The sequence below is a fragment of the Mandrillus leucophaeus genome, unplaced genomic scaffold, assembly GCF_000951045.1.
Source record: "Mandrillus leucophaeus isolate KB7577 unplaced genomic scaffold, Mleu.le_1.0 Scaffold492, whole genome shotgun sequence".
In the NCBI taxonomy this organism is placed as follows: domain Eukaryota; kingdom Metazoa; phylum Chordata; class Mammalia; order Primates; family Cercopithecidae; genus Mandrillus; species Mandrillus leucophaeus.
In genome coordinates this window covers 2,328,890-2,353,445 of record NW_012105276.1, presented here as the reverse complement: position 1 = coordinate 2,353,445, position 24,556 = coordinate 2,328,890, and the positions used below count along the sequence as shown (strand labels likewise).

The following is a 24,556-nucleotide window of genomic DNA, read 5'->3' as shown; positions in this document are numbered from 1 at the left end:
ATGGTTTAACGAATATTTGAAGCCCACTGTTAAGACATATGATTCAGAAAAAATATATATCATCCAAAATATTACTGCTCATTGACCACGTACCTGGTCACCTTAGAGCTCTGATGGAGACGTATAGGGAAATTAATGTTGTTTTCATGTCTATTAACACGGCATGCATTCTGTAGCCCGTGGATCAAGAAATAATTTCAACTTTCAATTCTCATTACTTAACAAATACATTTTGTGAAGTTATAGCTGCCACAGATAGCAGTAATTCCCCTGATAAATCCGGGCAAAGTAAATCGAAAACCTTCTGGAAAAAACTTACCCATCTAGGTGCCTTTAAGAACATTTGTGATTCATGGGAGGAGGTCAAAATATCAATGTTAACTGCAGCTTAGAAGAAGTTGATTCCAACCTCCCTAGATGACTTTGAGGGATTCAAGATACAAGTGGAGGAAGTAACTGGAGATGTGACGGAAATAGCAAGATAACTAGAATTGTAAGGAGAGCCTGAAGAAGTGACTGAATTGCTGCAATCTCATTAGAAAACTTGAATGGATGAGGAGTTGCTTCTTATGGATGGGCAAAGAAAGTGGTTTCTTGAGATGGAATCTACTCCTGGTGAAGATGGTATGAATGTGTGGCAATGACAACCCAGGGTTTAGAATATTGCATCAACTTAGTTGATAAAGTCGTGGCAGGGTTTGCGAGGACTGCCTACCATTTTTTTTAAAACTTGGTAAAATAATATCAAATAGCATCTCAGGATACAGATAAATATTTTGTAATGGAAGAGTAAGTCAATGCATCAAACTTCACTGTCATTTTATTTTAAGAAATTGCCACAGCCACCTTGACCTTTGGTGACCACCACCCCAATCAGTCAGCAGCCATCGACAGTGAAGCAAGACTCTCCACCAGCAAAAAGATTACAACTTGCTGATGGCTCAGATGATTATTAACGTTTTTCAGCAATAAAGTATTTTTAAATTAAGGTAGGTAATTTTGTTTTTAGACATAATGCTATTGCACACTTAGTAGACTACAATATAGTGCAAACCTAAGTTCCACGTTGCACTGGGAAATCAAAGTTTTGTGTACTCACTTTATTGCAATATTCACTTAATTGCAGTGGTCTGGCACAAACCTGCAATATCTTTAGGTATGCCTGTGGTGGGAGGTAGGAGTCATGGAGACGGGGGAAACATACTTAAAATGTCAAAAGCTGTACACTAAAAAAAGAACACAGGAATTCTAACTAGAAGAAAAATGCTTAAAAATATTCTTGGTTTCTAGAGCTTTGTTTATGTTTCTACTGTGGATTTTATCTTCTGTGCAAAAAAAAAAAAAAGCTGAAAAAACTAAAGCCAACTGGGAGAAGTATCAAGAAGAAAGTCCGTGAAGCCTTCCAAGATGCAGAAGACAAAAGCAATCTGACAGGACTGTGCTTGCTAAGGTGTGACTGTGTAGTATCTGTGGCTTTTTCTGACCTCCTCTCACCCCTGCACCCAACCACCATCCTCAAACTCACATCAGATGATTCAGGCATGTCTTGGCTAACTCTTCAACAATAGCATGGATTAATTTTAAATTCAAGTTTAGTTTTGTTGCACCATCTCATTTGTGGAAATAACTAGCTCCCTCAGCTTTTTTATTTTTTCTTCCTTTAAGGGGGAACAGAAAAGAAAACTAGAGGAGGAAAGAGAGGAAGGGGTGAGTGAGGCAACTGAAAACTGCTCTTGGACCTGCGGTGCTGTAGAGCAGGTATGTTCACTTTCTTTTAAATGCAACTTAGTCCCTAACTCAAGACTCGGTTTCTGATACAGAGTGGCAACTGAGGAATGGGCAGGAAGGGCAGGGCGCCTGCTGCCTGGCCTGCAGGAGTCTGTGGCTGCCTTTAGTTCTGGGGAAGCTCAGCTTCTCCACTTGAACCAGTGACAGCTGAGCAGTGACAGCCAGGCACACCATGTCCCCCTGTGCTGCTCCCCAAACATCAACTCAGGGCAGCAGTGAGTGGCCTGGAAAAAGCCATGGTGGGCGCCTGCATGGCTACCTCTATCAGGCCCTGCGGCAGGCCCAAAAATGCAGAAAGCAAGACTGTCCCTGTCAAGGAGCTTCTAGGCAATCATAACCGGAAGAGAGAGTTTCTTTTTTATCTTTCTAGTAGTCACACTTTGGAAAGCTTCAGAGTAAGAGCTGTATACACTTCTATTAGAAATAAAATTAGTCCCTATCTGGCTGATCATTATTACTTAAAAATAACTATATCGTCCAAATTCTGTGTATGTATGTATGTGTTTTATGAATATATATATATTAAAAAAATACTGTTTTCATAGGTAGAGAAGAGAAGTCAATGCCTGGCTTCAAAGCTTCAAGGGACAAGCGAACTCTCTTGTTAGGAGCTAATTATATATAACATACCAATATATAAATACAAATGTATATACTCATATATTTGTGTAGTTAAGCAAGTGATAATTTTACAATAAAATAATTAAAAAATAAAGACAAGTAAAGATAAAAATGACTAATCCTTAATTGCATGCTCTAGAGATGCTCATCCTTAACATTTTGCTCAAATTCTTGCACTTTTTCAATGAAAGGCTAAATATGCCAAGCATGTTACCATGCACCAGGAGTAATAGCTACTCTAGAGGCTGAGGCAGGAAGATCGCTTGAGGCCAGGAGTTTGAGGCCATCTACTACACTCCAGATGTAGGCAACTCCATCTCTGAAAAAATTTAAAAGCCAAATAGTAATAGTTTACGATTTGCATACCATAAGTCTCTGTCAAATCTATTCTTCCAGAGCAACCATAGACAATATGTAACAAATGAGTGTGGCTGTGATCCAATAAAACTGTATTTACAAAAGTAGGCAGTGGGATAAATTTGGCCCATCTCTTGTTTGCTGACCCCTGGATTAGGTAAAGGTAATGGAACAATATGCAAGGGATTATTACTAGCCCAGGTATCTTAAAAGTTAGTGGATCAGTTCCATACTCTCAATCTAAGTGTCTACTTCTAAGGTGATTTGGATCAAACAGCGTGTAAAAATTCTCATCGGAGCAGAGATACCAACAAAAAATGTGTTTACTCTGTCTATCTGACTATCAGTCCAGTGAATTTCTGCCCGGCTTCCTCAGCAATGAATTGAAGTGTGCGCTCAACTAATTGTCTAACTCCCAACAGCATAGTGCTGCCCACAGCTCCTACATAAGCCATAGAGTAACACGTGGTGATGGAACATAATCAGTAGTAATGAGGAAGAACCTGGTCTGGCTGGGGGGACACTTGCCCAGGTCTGCAGGCCCCTGTGAGTGAGCAAGAAAGCCTAACATTTGGATGTATGTCATGATAACTCCGGCTAGTCCTAGTGGGGTGGGCAAAGATGAAGGTTATAAATACAGATTTTGCAGAGATATTTCTGCTTGCATTTGCTAGACATGGCCTGTTCACCTCAAAGACAGATTAAGGAATAGCACTGTCATCATGGATGTATCGTGCCTGCACTGAAGAGATAAGTGCTCGCAGGCACTGCCATCATGTGGCTATGTTTGGTAATTTATTTGGTAATATATGAATGAATTTTCCTGTGCCAAGTAATATTGATATAGAATATATAGATATCAATATAGAATTTACAGAAATTTATTGATGGCAATATAGAGTTTATAGAAATTCATAATAAATTATAAATTATGGCTAAATCAAATTTATTTTTCAAATATTTAAAATAAATTTTATATATAAAGTTTACTATATTAATATTTATTGTAAATATAAACTTTATGTATTATTTATTAAATATTGACTAAATGTGTTATAAATAATGGTATTTATATAAATATTTATTATAAAATGAATTTTGGTGATATATTAATTATAAAATAAATATTAATAAACATGTATTTGAAATATAAAATGAATTCATAATAAAATTTAAATTATAATAAAGTTGAAATCAGCTATGTAAATAAATCAAATTCATAAATTGAGAGCACTGTCTGTATGCATTTTCTAATGTAAACATGGCTATGATGGAGGTTTTTTAAAGGTTAATTGAAATGATGAAACAAATGGTAAGGTCTTAGGTTCCCATGGGGATAATGTGTTTTTATTTGTCTCTCTCCAAGAAGGACAGACTTGGATGTGTATAGTCTATTTGGGAAATGGTGACAGGAACCCAGGGAAAGAGAGATTAAGACGCGGACAAAGCTGAAAAGGTGAATTAATGAGTTAGTTACTATTGTGAGCAACTGGAGATCAATCCCAAAGTGGATATTCTGAAGAATTACACAGAGTGCATTTCATAATTGTCTCTTTGAGGGACAATGTGGAGTATTTATTTAACAGCCCAGTTTCCATTGGTTGAGAGTTCCCCTCAGGGACTTTAGCTCCTCTGAATTTATAAGCTGTGCTTGGGCAAAAGAGGCAGACTTACATAGCCTGAACAAAAACCTGAGTGAGTAAAGGAGAAAGACCCTCAGTAGAAGACATAGCAGCATGCTGGAACTGTCTGCCATGGCTGCACTGCTAAATGGATGTGAGAATAGAAGCAAATGGCAGAATGAGCAGATATGAGTTTTGGCAACAACTTAGGCTGAGGATTTGGGGAGTGTGGTAGACTAATCTGAATAATCTATGCAGACAAAGATTTGTGCTGAAAAAAATGTAAAATGTTGGATTTAAAAATGTTTAATATTTTTTTAAAGCAGTATTAAAAATGGACTCATTTGTCATGAATGATCTTAAAGACCAAATTCCAAGGGAAGGTGGGAGACCAAAGAGTTAAGTGGAGTATTGAAGCTGTTTTTTTCCTAATAGCATTTGCAAACCAAGGGAATGAACCTTCAGGGATTTGTTTGTTTTGCTTTTTATTTTATTTACTTTATTTATTTATTTATTTATTTTATCATACTTTAAGTTCAGAGATACATGTGCAGAACGTGCAAGTTTGTTACACATGTATACATGTGCCATGGTGGCAACTTTCAGTTTTGAAGGCATTTATGAAGTAAGCAGAGGTCAAAGACCAGAGCTTGTCTAAAGTAAAGAGTCTAGTAGGAGGCCTCCTTTAGATGTTGAAAGACTAAATAAGTGATTCTTAATACTTGCTGCACTTAAACATCAACCGGGATTCTCCTTAAAAATCCTTATACTCAAGCTCTGATCCACCACCAGAGACTGATTTAGTAAGTCTAGAGTTGAGGCTGTGTGCGTGTTTTTAAAGCCTCGTCCCACCTCCAGGTGGTTCCAGTTACAGTCAAGGATGCAAAGAACTGGAGTAAATGTTCAGAGCAAGTGTGAACTAGGATTAGCAGGGCAAGCAGGTTTAGGATTGGCTAGCTGGAATAATTTCAGTGGGCTCTGGGGCAGAGGGATTGTTCTTACTTTCTGGTACTTGGCCTTTAGGTGAGTAGGGCAGATGGACAGTGGCCCAGAGTGTGAGAGCCAACAGAGAAAGTGGTGGGGTGTGGGCTCCAGGTTGGTTAGTTTGCATATGAAAGGCACACTTGCAGGAGAATCCCTTAGTAACTTAAGAACTGATCCTGGGAGGGTCAGTCTCTCCAGTATCAGCAAAGCCCTAAGATATCTAAAGCTTTAAATAGGGAAACTAGAAAATGTGGTAATTACGGGGTTGCATATCTTGGATGGTCCATGAAGTCAAGCCAAGAGCTTAGCACAAAACACCCAGAATAGTCAAAGTGACCTGAGAATGAAGAACAAAGCTGGAGGCATCACACTTCCTGATTTCAAAATGTATTACAAATTTACACTAATTAAGACAGTATGGGAACTGGCATAAAGACAGACATATAGACCAATGAAACAGAATAGAGAGCCCAATAAAACAGAATAGAGAACCCAGAAATAAAATATTTTGAAAATATATTGAAAAGGCACTCAATATCACTCATAATCAGAGAAATGCAAATCAAAACCACAGTGACACATCACCTCACACCTGTCAGGATGGCTACAATGAAAAAAAAAAAAAATAGGCCAGGCACAGTGGCTCATGCCTGTAATCCTGGCACCTGGAGAGGCCGAGGTGGACAGATCTCTTGAGCCCAGGAGTTCAAGACCAGCCTGCATAACATGGCGAAAGCCTATCTCTACTAAAAATACAAAAATTAACTGGATGTGGTAGTTTGCACCTGTAGTCTCACCTACTCGGGAGGATGAGGTGGGAGGATCACCTGAGTCTGGGGAGATCAAGGCTGTGGTGAGCCCAGATCATGCCACTGCACTCCAGCCTGGGTGACAGAGTGAGACCCCATCCAAGAAAAAGAAAACTTTAAAAAATAACGATAAGTGTTGATAATGATTATAGAAATTAGAACACTTGTACACTGTTGATTAGAATGTACAATAGTGTGGCTACTATGCAAAACACTATGGAGGTTCCTCAAAAAATTAAAAATATTACTACCCCATGATCCAGCAATATCACTTCTAGGTATACATTTAGGAGAAGAAAAACCAGAACCCTGGAGAGATATCCGCACTCCCATGTTCATTATCCACAATAATCATTATTCACAATAGTCAAGATACGGAAATAACACAAATATTCATAAATGGATAAAAATGTGTGTGTAAATATTATTTAGCTTTTAAAAAGAAGAATGTTATGTCATTTGAAACAATATGGATAAACCTGAAGACATTATGCTAAACCAATAAAGCCAGTTACAGAGGACAAATATTGCATGGCCTCACTTATATGTGGAATCCAAAATAGTGAAACTCATAAAAGCAGAGAATAGAATGGTGGTTGCCAAGAGTTGAGGGAAGATAATATTGGGAGTGGTTATTCAATGGGTATAAAGTTTCAGTATCATACACTTAAAAATTTGTTAACAGGCTAGATCTCATGTTATATGTTGCTACAAAACATAAACAAACAAAAAACAACAACAAAGAGGTACAAGGAAACTTCTGGAGGGGTGAATATGTCTATTGCATTGATTGTGGTGATGATTTTATACGTATATGCATACACTGAAACCTATCAAATTGTATATAATAAATATGTGCAGTTGTTATATATCAATTTCACCTCAATGAAGTTGTTTTAAAAATAAATTATTATTCCTGTTTGCAGCTAGGTCAAAAGGGGGAAATTGACACTTAAAATAAAAGCCATTACTTACAAAACTGTACTATGGTTCACAAAATAGATGAACTGTACTAAATCACAGCATGCAAGACAAACTAAATTCAAACTCTTTTTAATACCATACTTAATTAGGAAGTATTACAAAGTCTTCGAATTACTTTTAAATGGTTCATCAAAGAAAGTATGCAGAGAGAAAGCATGCCAAGATATTAACCAATTTTTAATTTTGATGAAAGTTATGTGGGTGTTCATTACTGTATTCTTTCTCCTTATCTGGATGTTTAAAATGTTCCAATTTAAAATGTTGAGAGGGAAAAAAGTTCTGTCCTACTGCACAAAGACATTCTTGTAATGTTGTTAAAATATTATAAATGGGCCTGGCATGGTGGCTCATTCCTGTAATACCAGCACTTTGGGAGGCTGAGGTGGGAGGATCGCTTGAGTCCAGGAATTCGAGGTTGCAGTGAGCTATGATTGCTGCACTGCACTCCAGCCTACGTGACAGAGAAAGACCTTGTCTCTGGAAAACAAACCAATGAAACAGAAGAGAGAGCCCAATTAAACATAATAGAGAACCCAGAAATAAAATAGTTTGAAAATATATTGAAAAGGCTCTCAATATCACTAATAATCAGAGAAAATTATCAGATAAAAACAGTGCAATTGAGATCTTGGCAATAAGAAATTGCTTGAATGCATTTGGTACATTGGTGCAGCAACCAAGTGGATTCAGTCTGTCAGTCTACAAATACCTACTGAGGAAATTATCTGCATCACATACTGTTCTAATCCCCGAGGATGTGTAGTGATAAAGATAGAGAAGGTCTCAGCTCTCAGGGAGTCCATATTCTACACAGGGTAGAACCAACACAAGCAAACATATAAGTGAACAAGATCATTTCAGAGGATGAGTGACTTATGGCATGGGCAATGACAAGTGACAGAGGAGACTCTTTAGATTGAGAACAAAGGAAGGCCATGCTAAGGTGGTGGTGTTTGGGCTGAGGATTGCATTACGAGAAACCAACCAAAGGAAGACCTTTCAAATCTTCCTATCCTCACAAAAGGAAATCCAAGTGCAAATGCATTAATGCCAATATGAGAAACACTGCACAGCATTAAAAACATGATGTCAATTACACATCATAGCATAGAAAAATTCTTGCAATATGCTGTTTTGTGTAAAGAGTGGTATAAAACCATTTGTAATCTATAATGGGATACAATGATTCTAAGAAGTATATACACATATAGGATGACAATGCAAACTATTAATGGTATGACAGTATGTTGAGATTCACGGGTCACTTTTATTTTCTTTCTTTCACTATCTGCTTTTCTTAAAGTTTCTGCAAATAAACATGTGTTATTTTTATAACTTAAAAAAATGAATTCTGCCCACTCCTAGAGGAAAAATAAAGCAACAGCAGAAAGAGTCCACAGAAACTCTCAGGTGCCCAGGATGAAGGTCAATTGGGACACCAGAGAAAGACCATCCTGATCCCACCTAGAAACAATCCAACGGATGGCAGCCCTTTCCATTCCAAAGAGATATCAACTCTTTACATGGAGAAGCATCATGCACTTTAATGAAGAAATTGCTTTTGCTTTCTCCTTTGACTACAGACCTTGCTACTGAGACAAGAAAATAAGGAAGAACTAGTCATGTGCTACCAGCACCAGGAAACTAGCTGAGTCTATCGAATTAAACCTAAGACCTGGTAAAGCTGTGACTGTGGGTCAAACTCCTGGCAGCAGCCAGAGACAGAGGCAACTCACAAGGAGCCCATTGGTGGGAGCCAGGGGATAATTCCACCCATTCCTCTTTAACCACTTGGCCATCAGTTTTGAAGACATCGTGCTTCTCAGCAGATGTCCACATGAGGGCAGCAGAGGGATTTTAAGAGAGTTGAATTGATCCTTACAGAACTGACAGAGACAGAGAGAAACACAGAGGTATAGAGGGAGACAGAGAGAGGGAGAGAGGAGGGAGAAAAAGAGAGAGAATTAATAAACAGTTACGTTTACATACTTCTCTTTTGTGGGACAAGACTGGATTCCCAAGAGGCAACACACTGTGCTTCTAGAGGTGAAAGATTCTGCCTGGAGAAAAAAAGTTTACAAAGGTGAACGTTTACAAAGGTGAAGAGATTCAGGGCAGATAAGCCAAAGGCAGTAGAAGAAAGAGGTAAGGAAATCTGAATCCACCAGAACCCGCATATTACTAAGTGAAAGAAGTCAATTTAAGAAGGCTGGATATATGTGATTCTAACTATATGACACTGTGGAAAGTACAAAACCATGGAGACAGTAAAAGAATAATGATTTCTAGCAGCTGAAGGAAGGGAGGCACGAACAGGCAGAGTACAGAGGATTATTAGGGCAGTGAAACTATTCTGTATAAGGCTATAATGATGGATACCTGACATTATGCATTTGCCCCATGGAATGCACAACACCAAGGGTAGCCCTATGCAAACTATAAACTTTGTGTGATAATGATGTGCCAATGGAGGTCCATAAATTGTCACACAAGTGCCACTCTAGAGGAGGATATGAATAGTGGGGGAGGTTATACTTGCATGGGAGCAGTGGGTACATGGGAAATATTGGTACCTTCAGCTCAGTACTGCTGTGAACCTAAAACTGCTCTAAAAATAAAGTGTATAAAAAAAACAACAAAGATCATTTACTTACTGCTTCTGAACTGCCATACGCGATAAATGTAAAGGAAACGCTCTCGTAGTCCAACAGGCCCAGAAGTCTGAATATCCACTGATACAGAACCATCTATTTTGTCCTTCAAGGTACTCTAATTTCTTTTTCCTTTAAGGTATCTCCTTCCTTTATCTTTGCCCTTATGCCCACACTCCCATCCCCAATTTCTACTCTGTCTTACATAATGTTACTCCTTTGAAGCCAATGCTGGGTGACAGCTACATAGGCTCATAAACTCATCTATGGCTTTAGGAGCTTTGTACTGTTCTCTGGTTTTAAGCACAGAAGTGACGAGTATTCATTGGAAGACTTTAGGTTTTTTCCAGTGAACTTATTTCAACACAGTCTTTCAGACTGAGTGGCCCCGCAGCATAGACAGATGATGAAGCTGCTCCCTGCACTAATCTGCTGCTGCTATCCCATTAGCAAATGTTAGCTAAGCATTTACTCTGTGCTGGGCATTGTGCTGCATGTTAGGAAGTCAAACAAGTAATACATGATCTCTACCTTTAAAAAAGTTCCAGGTAACTAGGAAGTGACTAGAAGTTATTAAGCTCCACAGGTAACTTTCTAGGAATTTCGGCATAAGCAAGCAGTGTGTGTCTAAAATCTGCTGCAAAGTGTTATCATTCTCTTAATCCATGGTTGACACATGTGTTCTTATCACCATTAAAACATTTTCAAAATGGTTGTTATCCCAACACACACTTTTAGAGTTGTGTTAGTTCTTTTGCCCCAGCGACTCTGTGACCAGCCCTAGACAGCAGGGTTTTGTAGAGCATGCCCCAGATTCTGAGCTGAATTCAGTGTGACCCTTGCCTCATTTCTCCCATTAGCTCTTTCCAACTCCAACATGCTTTGGAGAGTTCCGTCCACACCTGGCAGAGACTAAATACCAACTAATTGTTGGCCTAAGTTTTTTTCTCCCCAAGTTTTAGTTGAATCACTTTGAGTAAAATTTAACTAAACTAATCATCATATTCCTTAGTGTTGAGCTGCCACAGTAATCAACTGATGCTTCTTCTATATTTACTAATTTCACCTGATTGACCCTCTTCTGCAACTGGTTATTTTTCAGAAAGGCCAAATGAGACCATATAGGAAAGAACCTTTTTTGTCTTGGGTGGGAAAGATCTTTTTAAGAAAACTCCAAAAAAATTACACATAATAGAGGGAAAATCATTGAATTTCTTTTCATTAAGGGAACCCCCAAATCCATAAAATACAGGTGACTTGGAAAAGCTAGTTACAGCACCTAAAACTGATGTAATATCTACATCTGGGTATATGTAGAATATATAACAATATAATATATATACACACATGTATATGTGATAAAGTTAGCAAAAGGCTGAGAGGTTTCAACAAGAAATTGTAAATACATTAACCCAATAAATAAGCAATATCTAGAACATTCAAGACATACCAACAAATTAACAAGCAACTAAAACAAAAAGCTAGTTAAGCCAATAATGAGCAAATAATTTATATCCATATAAATTATGCATACTATTTGCATCCATAGAATGGAAAAACCTGAAAACTAGTAAATATATAGTGTTTAACCCTACTAGTGTTAAAAAATTAAAAAATAGATCTGACACCACTTTGTAGCTATCACCTGTAAAAAAAAGAATCAGAGTCAGACAACACTAAGTGTCAGCAAACCGATGCTAAACAAGAACATTTGTTCTTCTGGTAGAAGAAGAAATGGTATAATCTTTCTAGAGAGCAATCTGGCAATACTTGTACCATAAGCCTTCTTCCAACTGCTGGATGTATATCCCAGAGCAATTCTTCTCAACTTCTCTACAGGTACATATAAATGCATATGCATCTATGGCAGGGGATACTGAAGCACCCTGGATGACCATAGCCAGAATGGAAAACTGACATGCTGGATGGACAAATCTTGAACAACACAAAAATGAGTGGAAAAAATAAGAAACATTGAATGTATTTTACATCCCATTTAATTAGAAACACACACATGTATAAAATAATGCTGTATGATTTTATATAAAATGTATATATTCAAAGACATATAGCAAGTGTGTTAAATAGGACTTACTGAAAAGGTGGTGGAAGAAATGGGAATGATAATTGGAGGGGAAAAATAAAAACATTAAAATTAAGGTAACATTAAACAAAACTGGTCCCTTGCACTGATAAATACTGAGAAGTACACTGAGTTAGAAGCAAGACTCAGCTTCAGTCGTGATAGCCTCATTTACTGAGACCTTGATCTGTACTAGTTACTGTACTAATAGCTTCACACATGTTATTTTAATCCTCACACAAAAACATGCACAAACATATAGAACTAATATTATTATTCCCATTTTACAGATAAAGAAGCAGAAACTCGGAGAAGTTATATTATTTGCCTAAGGTCAAACAGCTAGTAAGTGGTATAGCTGGGGTTTTAATGCAGGTCTACATGACTCTGAATCTCATGTACTATGTTATCTGCTATCTGTTCATATATTCAAGAAATAAGTGAAGGTACCAAAAATAAGTTCATTCTTTCTGACCCCATTCCCCAATCGTCCATCACTGACCACTTTGGTTTCTTTGGTAGGCTGAATAATGGCCCCTTAGATATGCCCACAGCCTGACATCAAAAACCTCTGAATGTTTCCTTGCATGGTACAAGAAACTTTACAGGTGTGACCCAGTCAAGGATCTTGAGATGAGGGGATTCTCCTACACTACCCAAGGAAGCACAATAAAGTCAAAGGGGTATTTATACAAAAGACGTTGGAAAAGTCAGAGAGGAGTAGGAGACATGATGATGACGGAAGCAAGAGGTGGAAGTGATCCCAGGAAGGGGCCATGACCAACGAGTGCAGGGGCATCTACAGGCTGAAAATGGCAAGGAAATGGATTTTTCCCTAGAGATTCCAGAAGGACCCAACGCCTTGATTTTAGCCCCATGAGACCCATTTTGGACTTCTGACCACCCTCCAGAATTGTAAGAGTTTGTATTGTGTTCTTTAAACCACTAAATTTGTGGTAACTTGTTACAGTGGCAACAGGAAACTAATACACTTAGAAATCATTCAGATTCACTTCAAGATATTTCAAGCTGTCATAGGAATAGTAGTTATGTTTCCAAGAGCAAACAATAGCTAAGTAATGCCAAATCCAGGACTAGAATCCAGATCTCTTGACTGCCTCAGGGCTAGGCTCTTTCCACTATACCTAGCAGTCAACAAGTGTAAGTCTCTGAAGTAATAGCAATAGGGAATTTAAAATCGAGTAAAATGTAGACATTAAAAGTGGATACCTTGTTTCCAAGGGAGCACTGTGGTTCTGTTACAGAGAATATCCCAAGATATGCAAAGAAACTTTTCTGCACTTAAACTTCTGTACTGGCTATTTGTGATGTAGAATAATTCAGGTTTGATTCCACTGCACTTGCAATGCTATCTACATATACAAATGTGCTCTTAATACAAATCCCTTTTATAGGGCAAGGACAATTTTTAAAACATTATTGAATTTTAAAAATGTTAATAGTGTAAAAAAATTACTGAATATGAAATCAGAATTCAGTTCATCTCTCAACTCTGCCATTAGCTCTATGACCTGAAAAAGTCAGTTCACCTCTCTAGGTCAGATTACTTATCCATGGAATAACCCGCACAGTCCATTACAGATCTCCTGTGCTAGACTAATGCAGGCAATGCTCTCCTAAGGAGATGGTGCTGTCCCAATACAGACACTGGGCTGATTCTAGAAAGAGGAGCCTTGACATTCACCAAGTGCTTCCTGTGAGCTATGCATCACACTTCACTTCTGTGGTTTTGGTCAATATTCACAATACACAAGGTTGCATTATGACACATATTTTACAGCTGAGGAGACAGATACCCATAGAGCTCAAGTAACACTCTCAAATTCATGCAGCACACACTAGTTACAACTAGTTCTGTCTGACTTGAAATGTGGTCTGTGACAATGTCATCGCTTACCTAAAGATTAAATAATAGTGATTCACACTCTGACAACACTTTTCAGGTTGCAGACACTTCCACACTCATTGGTTAATTTAAACCCATCAAGAACCCCATGTCAAAGCCAAGGAATGTGAAAAATAGGACCAGATATATTTCAGGAACCTGTCCAAGGTAACACAGGAAATGACAGAGATGGTGGAAGTTGAATTCAGGTCTCTCCGATGCCATGCCCTTTCCAGTATGCCCCAGCACCCTACTCTACCACCACTAAAGGGACCTTGGACAAATCACTTAACATCTTTAAACTTCAACTCCCTTTACTAGAAGCTCTCAATTATAATACCTACCCCTGGCATCATCCTGAGGGTTAGGGAACTCATAGAAAGTATTTTGCAAGTGTTTATAAACATACAAATGACAGGGTGTTTCAGCTTTTCTTGAGCAATGACCATTTGTGTTATCCAAATTGCCTCCTTCTTTAAAAGTTTCGACAGAACTATCAAAACAAATTGGGGACTAAATACCTCTGTGATATACACTTCTATAAGGCCTGGCACAGGATGAAGGCTCGATAAATGTGTGTTTTCTATTGTTGGTATGCAAAGAGGCTTTAATCAATAGCTGTCCAGAATGACAATTGTAGCAAATCCTGATCATGGATAACAGTATCTAGAATAATAGCCAGTCCATCAAATCATGTTAAAACCACAATACCACATCCCTGCTGTGCTAGGGAAGAATTCTTTTGTCCTGAATGAAGTTCAGTATAATATCAAAACTTCTGTGAGAAGGATAAATCCAAAACAATTAAAAATAAAAACTGTTGTGTTAGGACAGGTCATACAAGTAGTTTCCCCGGTGATAGCCCCTGTGATACTGGTAATAAAGATATTATGTGGTTAGCAGACACATCATCAACCGCAAAGAAAGAGCTATGTGCCATAGCAAACTGGTGTTAAGTTTCTACTACCTGAATGCACCTATCGTGTGGAGTCATGTGGAAATGTAACACAGGTTCTTTTTTGTTTGAGATTGACTTGGTTTTCGTAAATCATTAAGTTTTCTTTCAGAGCAATTGGATTAACTTTTGTTGTAAGTAAAATGCAACTTCTTTTGGTTTGTTTAGAACAATGTATGTATAGTATGTGAGAGGAGAAGAAGGAGAGGGGAGAATGGGAGAAGCAGGAGGGGAAGAAGATAAGCAAAAGGGAAAGGAGATAAAAATGGCCATTGTGAAATAAATGTTTTCATTCAAGAGAAAGACAAAATATTTCCAAATCTTTTTTTTAACTTTTATTTTAGGTTTCAGGGGTACATGTGCAGTTTTAGTATGTAGGTAAATTGCCTATCATAGTGGTTTTATGTGCAGATTATTTCATCACGCAGGTAATAAGCATAGTATATGATAAGTAGTTTTTTGATTCTCCCTCTCCTCCAGCTCTAAATTGTTATGTATATAATAACAGAGCCTCAAAATAAATTCTCAACAAATTTCAAAGGGACAAAATCATATAGAGTATATATTTGACCACAATAAATTAAGAAATCAGTAATGAAAAGGAGCTTGAATAAAACCACATATTTTAAATGACCCATGTGTTACAAGAAGTCACGATGAGAATTTAAAAATATTTTGAACCCTTCTTTGCAATGATAAATGGACATATCCTTCTTTAATTTGTGCAAAAGTCTCTGTGCTTATTTTGTGGTTTCTAAAACACTGGGCATACCTCTGCTTGGCTGAAAAAAAACCCAGCATGTTACCTTCGTGCCAAGTGTAATTCTCTGCTTTATAGAAACAAATTCTGAAAATCAGGATTGAATCTCCATTTGCTTAACATTAAAAACCTCCCGCTCTGTCTCAAGTTAGTTGGTGTTGGCTACAAGCCAGGTTTATATTTTAAAATAACAGTGGAAGAAAGGTTTGTACTGTGGTTATCAATTGCTAAAGCAAAAAAAAAAAAAAAAAGTCTTTTTAACGAAATTTTCCATATGCCAAGATAGGTGTTTATGAGTAAAGGCAATATTGTAGTCAAAATAGTTTCTCAACCTGATATATTATTGTTAGCTTGCTAGAATTAAAATAGTTTTACTTTCAAGATGTTATACAGTAACTAGCCCGAAAGGAACAACTTTTAAAATTTTTCCTTTAATGATAGATTTATTTGTTGACAATTTTTTACACTAGCATTGTAGTTCAGTTTGATTATGAATTAATAACCTGTGTATTTAAAATAATCATAAATGTTGCTGAAGAATCACAGGTGGTACATTTAAAAAGATGTTTCTAAAGTGTTTTAATTAGGCATTTTGAAATATGTAGGATCATTTCAACTTATTCAAGGTAATGGGAATGATTTAAATTCATATACATCCCCAAAGTTGCTTTTTCCTGATCAAGCCCTTGCCATGCACACATCCTGAAGATGGAAGACAAAAGTTTAAGTCCTACCTCCACCATCCACTAGCTGAATGGTTAAACTCTGAGCATGCTTCCTTACTGATTATATGAGTATAATGGTGATACCTAAAAGGTTTTTTTTAATCAAATTCTGAAATGACTAATAAAACATTTTATGAATTAGAAATGTAAATTAGTACTGAATACTAATAAATGACAAAACAGATACATTTGTTTCAAGTTCTAAAAGAAGTTATTGCGCTTAGCAAACAAAGAGAACACATTGTACGTTTTTCTGTGTTCTGTTACCACATTGAGAAAGCAAAGAAGAATATTTAGAACACTCAGAAAAAGAAAGGCATGATTTAACCTGGAATAACTGAATCTGTGAAATAATGAGGAGCTTCAAAAATTGTCTCCAGATAATTTCTCATGCTAACTCTAGATGGAATATGTTAGTACAGTTTAGCAAAAAAATTATGAATGCCATGCCACATGAAGTTGACAGATAATGTTGTGTGTTAGAGAAACTATAAAGATGGGTAAGGTAAAATTTCTGCCTTCAAGAGCAAAGAGTAATGAAGGTCTTAGTTATTCATTATTAGCTGGATAGTTAGCTCCGAAATTATTTACCCCTTACCTCCCTCTCATTATCTTCCTTTCTTTCTCTCTCCCTCTCTCTCGTTATACGTCTGCATATATTAAATCTATGCATGTACATATGAACAATTGAATATACACTCATACGTATTCTTAACAACCTCTAGAATCATTCCTTACAAAATTACATATTTTTGTCTCATTCCTCCTATTTTAGTAAAGGGCATCATCATCAACCTGACTGTTTAAACTACAGGGAGCCTGGGAAAATACAAGTTAGAATAGCTATTATGTTATAAATGTGCTTTAAATCATAAGGGAAGATAATAATAATAGTTCACAATAATTGAATGCTTACAGATCTTATATTGCCCATCTCATTTCAGCTTCAGAACAGTGCTGATGGAGTGGTAACAAACTACTCCAAACTATATACAATACCTAACCAAAACACCTAGAAAACTGGTTCATACTATATTTCACATTGAGCTACAGGAGCAAAAACCAAGAATGTATAATGACTTGCTCAGATTTTTAATCAAGTTGAAGCTAAATAACAACTTCTTATTGCTTGCAGCTTTGTGGTGACTATAAATCTTTTGTTAATATAATGCCAGTAGTGATTTATTTTTGCTGTTTAAATTCGTAAATTGCAGGATTCTAGGCAAACATCCCACTAACCCCTCAAGGGTAATATACCAGATTTTAAAAGGTTATGATAAAAATCCTGAGTCTTTCAAGAGATATGATTTAAAAACTGGGATACCTAAACAAATTATAAATAGAAAATGATTCATCTCAAAGTCTTTTTCAGTTTATTTAGTTTAAAACATCATAAATTAAATGTAGTGAAGCTGGAGAGTTTGAGAAAAAGAGTAAGAAAAGACAAACAAAAATCAGAAATTGTTTTACAATAGCTGGAGACAGAGTGAGATTAATTTTTTTCTTTTAATTCCTGCCAACCTGGGAAAGAGATGAATAAATGAGCTCCAAAACCTAACTTTATCCACAGAGTGGGCATTCATTTTTACCTTCTCCTCCACTAAAGTTAAATGAAGAGCTACTTAGGTGAGCAGCATTTCCCTGGGCTGCATTCCAGATTCCAATCACCCTTCCAAGGTCATCCGGTGAAATCAGAAATGGCCAGAATATAGACAAAACCAAAGACTAAGAAAGAGTCCTGAATATTAAGAGACATTTTATTTATTTATTTATTTATTTATTTACTTATTTACTTATTTTTATTTATTTATTTTTTGAGACGGATTCTTGCTCTGTCGCCCAGGCTGGAGTGCAGTGGCGCGACTGGGCTCACTGCAAGCTCCGCCTCCCGGGTTCACGCCATTCTCCTGCCTCAGCCTCCCGAGTAGCTGGGACTACAGGCGCCCGCCACCAAGCCCGACTGATTTTTTGTATTTTTAGTAGAGATGGGGTTTCACCGTGTTAGCCAGGATGGTCTCGATCTCCTGACCTCGTGATCTGCCCGTCTCGGCCTCCCAAAGTGCTGGGATTACAGGCGTGAGCCACCGCGCCCGGCAAGAGACATTTTAAAAGCACAAAATGTTTACTCCAAAAACCTCTGCAGAAATTCTGGAAATAAAAGTCTTCTGTCTGCCCCATATATCACTCTATTTATCTTTAGAGCTGATGGTTGACTAGCGTGGTTGAGAGTCCTGTCTCCTCTAAGTCTCACGTATTCCTGCCAGTGCTAAGAGGTCAGCCCATGAGGACGATATTCCTCTCCAAGCATACACGAGTAACTGCAGTTCCCTAAACTTTTCTTCTCTAACAAAGGTCTATTTGTATCAAAGTATTCAGGAAATATCTTGAAATTATATTAAATGACAAGGAACCTCACATTCCAAGAATCTCTAGCTTTTTGACCCTTCCAAATCTATTTATGTGTTAATCTAATAAACCTAAGTGATATAACAAATTTAAGAAATAATCAATGTATGCCCTAAGCTCTGAGCTAGAGAACGAATGTTAAAAGTAAAGAAAACATGGACACAGGGAGGGGAACATTATACACCGGGGTCTACTGGGGGGTGGGGGTCTAGGGGAAGGCTAGTATTAGGAGAAATACGTAATGTAGATGACGGATTAATGGATGCAGCAAACTATCATGGTATGTGTATACCTATGTAACAAACCTGCACATTCTGCACATGTGTACCTATGTAACAAACCTGCACATTCTGCACATGTGTACCTATGTAACAAACCTGCACATTCTGCACATGTATCTCAGAACTTGTTATAATAATAAAAAAAGAAAAAAAAGAAACAATGAACTTTCTAAAAACATAAAGAAAAGCAAAGAAATTTACAAACTATATAAATCTTTATCTGTAAAATTATTTAGATAAGAGTCTCAATCATTACAATGAGCACAAAAAGTGATTTTGCTGAATGGATTTCTCTGATACAAAATGAAATAATAATATACTATATTTTTCTTAAATTCTAATTTGTCTTATTTTTAGTAGCTAATAAATGCATGTGGTTCAAAATTCAAATTATATAACACAAAAAGTCAAATTTCTAACCTGTCTTCCCTCTATCCAGTTTCTCTGCCTACAGTTGCTTATGTACTCTTCTCAAGATATTTTATGCCTTTACAGGCATATATTCCCCACCCCTACCACCACAAGTTTTTAAAATATAAGTGGCGACCTTATATTTGTATATTATTCCACAATGCACATTAAGGTAAATGTGCACTTATTTTTTAAGTTTCAGATCTCCTTGAGGTAGTCATTTGTTCCAATTTTACAAATAAAAACACTGAGAAAACATTTAAAATACTTGTCCACAGGCAGAGATCAACACTTCTTGAGGTAGCCTTTTACTTCAGCTTCACAAATAAGGGCACTGAGAAAACACTAAAACACTTGCCCAAAGGCAGAGACAGCAAATAAACCTACCTCTTCTTATTCCAATTAACATCCTTTCACTGTACTCCAGCATCTTTATTTATTTATTCATTCATCCATCTATTTATTTTCCAAATATATACTAAGCTCTCATTCTATGCAAAAAATTATGTTAGGTAGTTTGGAATGTGTATATTTTGGTAATACACAATTTCTTCTTCTTAAGCTTAATTGTATAGCAGAAACAAAACAGATATCAACCACGTAGATGATTACAGTGATTTAAGACTGTAAAATAAATATGGATATCCTAAAGAGAAAACAACTATTTTGCCTGGAGATATCAAAAAAGGTTCATGATGAAAATAACATTTTTGTCAAGTCTTGAACTACAAATAGAATAGAAAATATTCAAACATACCTGTACAATTAAAATGTTTGTTTGCAGAGCATTATACATAAAACAGAGGCCTTTAAGTAACTAAATAAAACATTGTCCAGAGAAATAAAATGTGAAACCCCCATACTTCATTAATTCATTCAATAGTCTTCCCTTATTCAAAATCAGAATAGTTATAAATATGGATTTTTTATATAGAGTATAGCATATTTTGGACATTCAATAAAAAAGTAAAACACACTCATCTAGCAATGGCAAACAAGGTAATCAGACCGATCCTTCCACTGAGAACAGATAAAAAGAAGTGAAAAAGCTTATGCAAACACGGATCTCACAGCATCTAAGCACTAAAAACATAGAGAAAAATTAGGTGGCCAAATTCTGGGAGAAACCTAGAGTTAAACCAGGCACCTCAGGCTGATTTTCCCCTAGGGATATCTGCCAATTCCAGGAGACACAAGTGAGGTGCTGAGAAGCTGAGCAAGGATGTAAACAGATTTCATAGTTTGTAGGACAAAATTGGGGTTCAAGACCTGCCAAGGATTGAGGATCCTGATGGACTACAGGTCTTTTGTTGGAACCCTAAAGGGTACTACGGTAGGAGGAAGGAAACACTAGAAATTGACAGAGCTTTGCAGGGACTGATATTCAGCTTAATATACTAATTCCTGATTATATATCTGGATTTGTAAACATAAATCATTTCTAGAAGAACATGACATCATTCTAAACTTCTAACAATCTCTATAATTTTCAAATACAATTTTGAATTACCAATAATTGAAATTAATAAGACATATCATGAAGCAAGACATAGATACACCAAGTAAGAAAGTAGACCAACATGAGATACAAAAAATGGTTATTAAACATGTACTTTAAAAAAAAAAAAACCATGATGAATATAGTTAAGAAAATTTTTTTTAAAGATTTGGAAGGCATAACATCAGGGAAGGTCCAAGACGGCCAATTAGAAGCAGCTGTGGTCCACAGCACTCACAAAGAGGAACAAAAAGGGTGAGTGAACACAGCATCTTCAAATGAAATACCCAGGTTCTTGCATTGGGACTGATTAGGGAAACAACTCGACCCACGGAGAACAAAGAAAAGCACAATGGGGTGAAGGCCCACCAGGTAGTGACATGGAGCCAAGGGAACCCCCATCCCTAGCCAAGGGAAGCTGTGAGTGATTGTGCAACCCCAGGAAACCAGGCTTCTCCCATGGATCTTTGTAACCCATGGGTCAGTAGTTTCCCCTTGTGAGCCCATACCACCAGGGCCTTAGGTCCAACACACTGAGCTGTGTGGAGTCTTGGCAAAGCAGCTGTTCAGGCATGCACAGAGACCTAGGTGCTTTACATACTCTGGCCCTGGGATTTCCAACAAACATGTTTGCAACTCAGGCAAGGCAAGAGATCTGCACATACCCCTAGGAAGTGGTCAGAATCCAGGGAGCTGAACAGCGTGGTTCTGCAGGCCACACTTCCATGGCACCTGAAAAGATAAGACCCACTGGCTTGGAATTCCAGCCAGATACCAGCAACAGGGTAGAGCTTGCCTGAGACCAGACGGAGCCCCAGGGGGAAGGGTGGGCACCATCTCTGCTGTTTGGTCAACAGCTGTTCCAGCTCATAAGCTTTGGAGAGTCCAAACAGTTGGGACAAGTAATGGTCCCCCTAGCAGCACAGCATAGTGGCTTTGCCAGATCGTGGCCAGACTGCTTCTTTAAGTAGGGCCCAATCCATTCCTCCTCAATGGGCAGGACCATACAGCCAGGCCCTCCAGCCAGCCTGCCCTCCCCTCTTATGGACAGAGCTCTGATATCCCCATAAGATGGAGTACCCAGCAGAGGGGAGGCCACCACCTGGGTTGGTTGAACAACTCAGCCATTCCAGCCTATGGGCTTTGGGGAGTCAAAGCAGACAGGGGCAGAGGCAGTTCCCCAACACAACACAGCTGTTTTGCTGAGGACTGATTCTTTAATTGGGACCCTGATTCACTCCTTCTTACAGGGCAGGTCCTCCCACTGGGGTTGTCCCAGTTGGGGCCTCTAGCCACCCCCACCTATATTCTACCAGCCAGCAGAGCCCTATTTCTCCCTGGGACAGAGTGCCTGAAGGTCAGGGCAGACTGCTACCTTGGCCATTCAGGTTTCTCAGCCAGTCCACCCTGTGGCCTTTGGAGAGCCCAAACCAATTGAGAGCTGAAGGGATCCCCAACACAGCACAGCTGCTCTACTAAAATGCAGCCTGTCTGCTTCTTTAAGGGAGTCCCTAATCCTGTTCCTCCTAAATGGGTGAGACCTGCCAACGATCATCTCCAACTACTTCCTACAGGCACCCTTGGGCCAGCAATAGGTCAGTCTCATCTGGGATAGAGCTTCCAGAGGAAGGGGCAGGCTGCCATCTTTGCTGTTTTACAGCCTTCACTGGTGATACCCCCAGGTATGAGGAAAACTAAGGCAACTAGGGTCAGGAGTGGCACCCCAGCAAACCACAGCGGACCTATGGAAGAGTGGCCAGACTGTTAGAAGAAAAACAAACAGAAAATAACAAAACCACCAAAAAAATAAAAAATCCAAAAGTCAGCAACCTCAAAAATCAAAGGCAGATAAGCCCACAAAGATGAGAAAGAATCATTGCAAAAACACTAAAAACTCAAAAAGCCAGAGGGCCCCTTTTCTTCCAAATGACTGCAATACTTCTCCAGCAAGGGTTCAGAATTGGACTGAGGCTGAGACAGCTGAAATGACAGAAGTAGGCTTCAGAATGTTGGTAATAACTAACTTCACTGAGCTAAAGGAGCATGTTGTAATTCAATGTAAAGAAGTTAAGAATCATGACAAAGTAATACGTGAGCTGATAGCTAAAATAGCCAGTTTAGAGAGGAAAATAACTGACTTATTAGAGCTGAAACACACACTACAAGAACTTCACAATGCAATCAATCATGAGTATTAATAGCAGAATAGACAAAACAGAGAAAAGAATCTCAGAACTTAAGGACTATCTTTCTGAAATAAGACAGGCAGACAAAAATACAGAAAAAGGATGAAAAGGAATGAACAAACTTCTGAGAAATATGGAATTATGTAAAGAGACTGAATCTACAACTGATTGGGGTACCCGAAAGGGGTAGGGAGAATGGAACCAAGTTGGAAAACATATTTCAGGATACCATCCAGGAGAACATCCCTGACCTAGCAAGTCAGGCTATCATTCAAATTCAGGAAATGCAGAGAACCCTGGTAAGATACTCCATGAGAAGATCATCCCCAAGACATATAATCATCAGATTCTCCAAGCTCGAAATTAAAGAAAAAATGTTAAGGGTAGCTAGAGAGAAAAGCCAGGTCACCTACAAAGGGAAGCCCATCAGACTAAGAGTGGACCTCTCAGTGGAAACCCCACAAGCCAGAAGAGATTGGGGAAAACTTTCAATTCTTAAAGAATTCTTAAAGAAATTCATAAAGAAAAGCACTTCCAACCCAGAATTTCATATCCAGCCACACTAAGTTCCATAAGTGAGGGAGTAATAAGATCCTTTTCAGACAAGCAAATGCTGAGTCAGTTCATTACCATCAGACCTGCCTTGCAAGAGCTCCTGAAAGAAGCACTAAATATGGAAAGGAAAAACTGTTACCAGTGACTACAAAAACACACTGAAGGACACAGACTAGTGACATTAGGAAGCAACCACATAAGCATGTCTATAAAATAACCAGCTACCAACATGATAGGATCAAATCCACACATAGAAATACTAACCTTAAATGTAAATGGGCTAAACGCCTCAATGAAAAGACCCAGAGTGGAAAGCTGGATAAAAAACCAAGACTCATCGCTATGCTGTCTTCAAGAACCCATCTCACATGCAAAGACAGATATAGGTTCAAAATAAAGGAATTAAGGAAAATCTACCAAGCAAATGGCAAACAGAAAAAAAGCATGGGTTGCAATCCTAGTTTCTGACAAAACAGACGTTAAACAAACAAAGATCAAAGAAGACAAAGAAAGACATTACATAATGTTAAAGGGTTCAATTCAACAAGAAAATCTAACAATCCTAACTATAAATGCACCCAACACAGGAGCACCCAGATTCATAAAGCAAGTTCTTAGAGGCTTTTATAGAGACTTACACTCCCACACAATAATAATAGGAGACTTTAACACCCCACTGACAATATTAAGCAGATCATTGAGACAGAAAATTAATAAAGATTTTCAAGACCTGAATTCAGGTCTGGGTGAAGTGGACCTGATAGATATCTACAGAACTCTTTACCCAAAAACAAGAGAATACACATTCTTCTCATCCCTACATAGCACTTACATTAACATGGATCACATATATGAACAGACACTTCTCAAAAGAAGACATCCATACAGCCAACAGACACATGAAAAAATGCTCATCATCACTGGCCATCAGAGAAATGCAAATCAAAACCACAATGAGATACCATCTCACACCA

At 37.9% G+C, this 24,556-nt stretch overlaps 1 protein-coding gene across 1 annotated transcript in view; it reads left to right on the top strand.

Annotated features, from left to right (window-relative positions):
• The window catches only part of LOC105550637 (interferon-induced guanylate-binding protein 1-like), a 94,822-nt gene that overhangs the window by 22,178 nt on the left and 48,088 nt on the right, over positions 1-24,556 (top strand). The gene's annotated exons all lie outside the window — the stretch shown is intronic.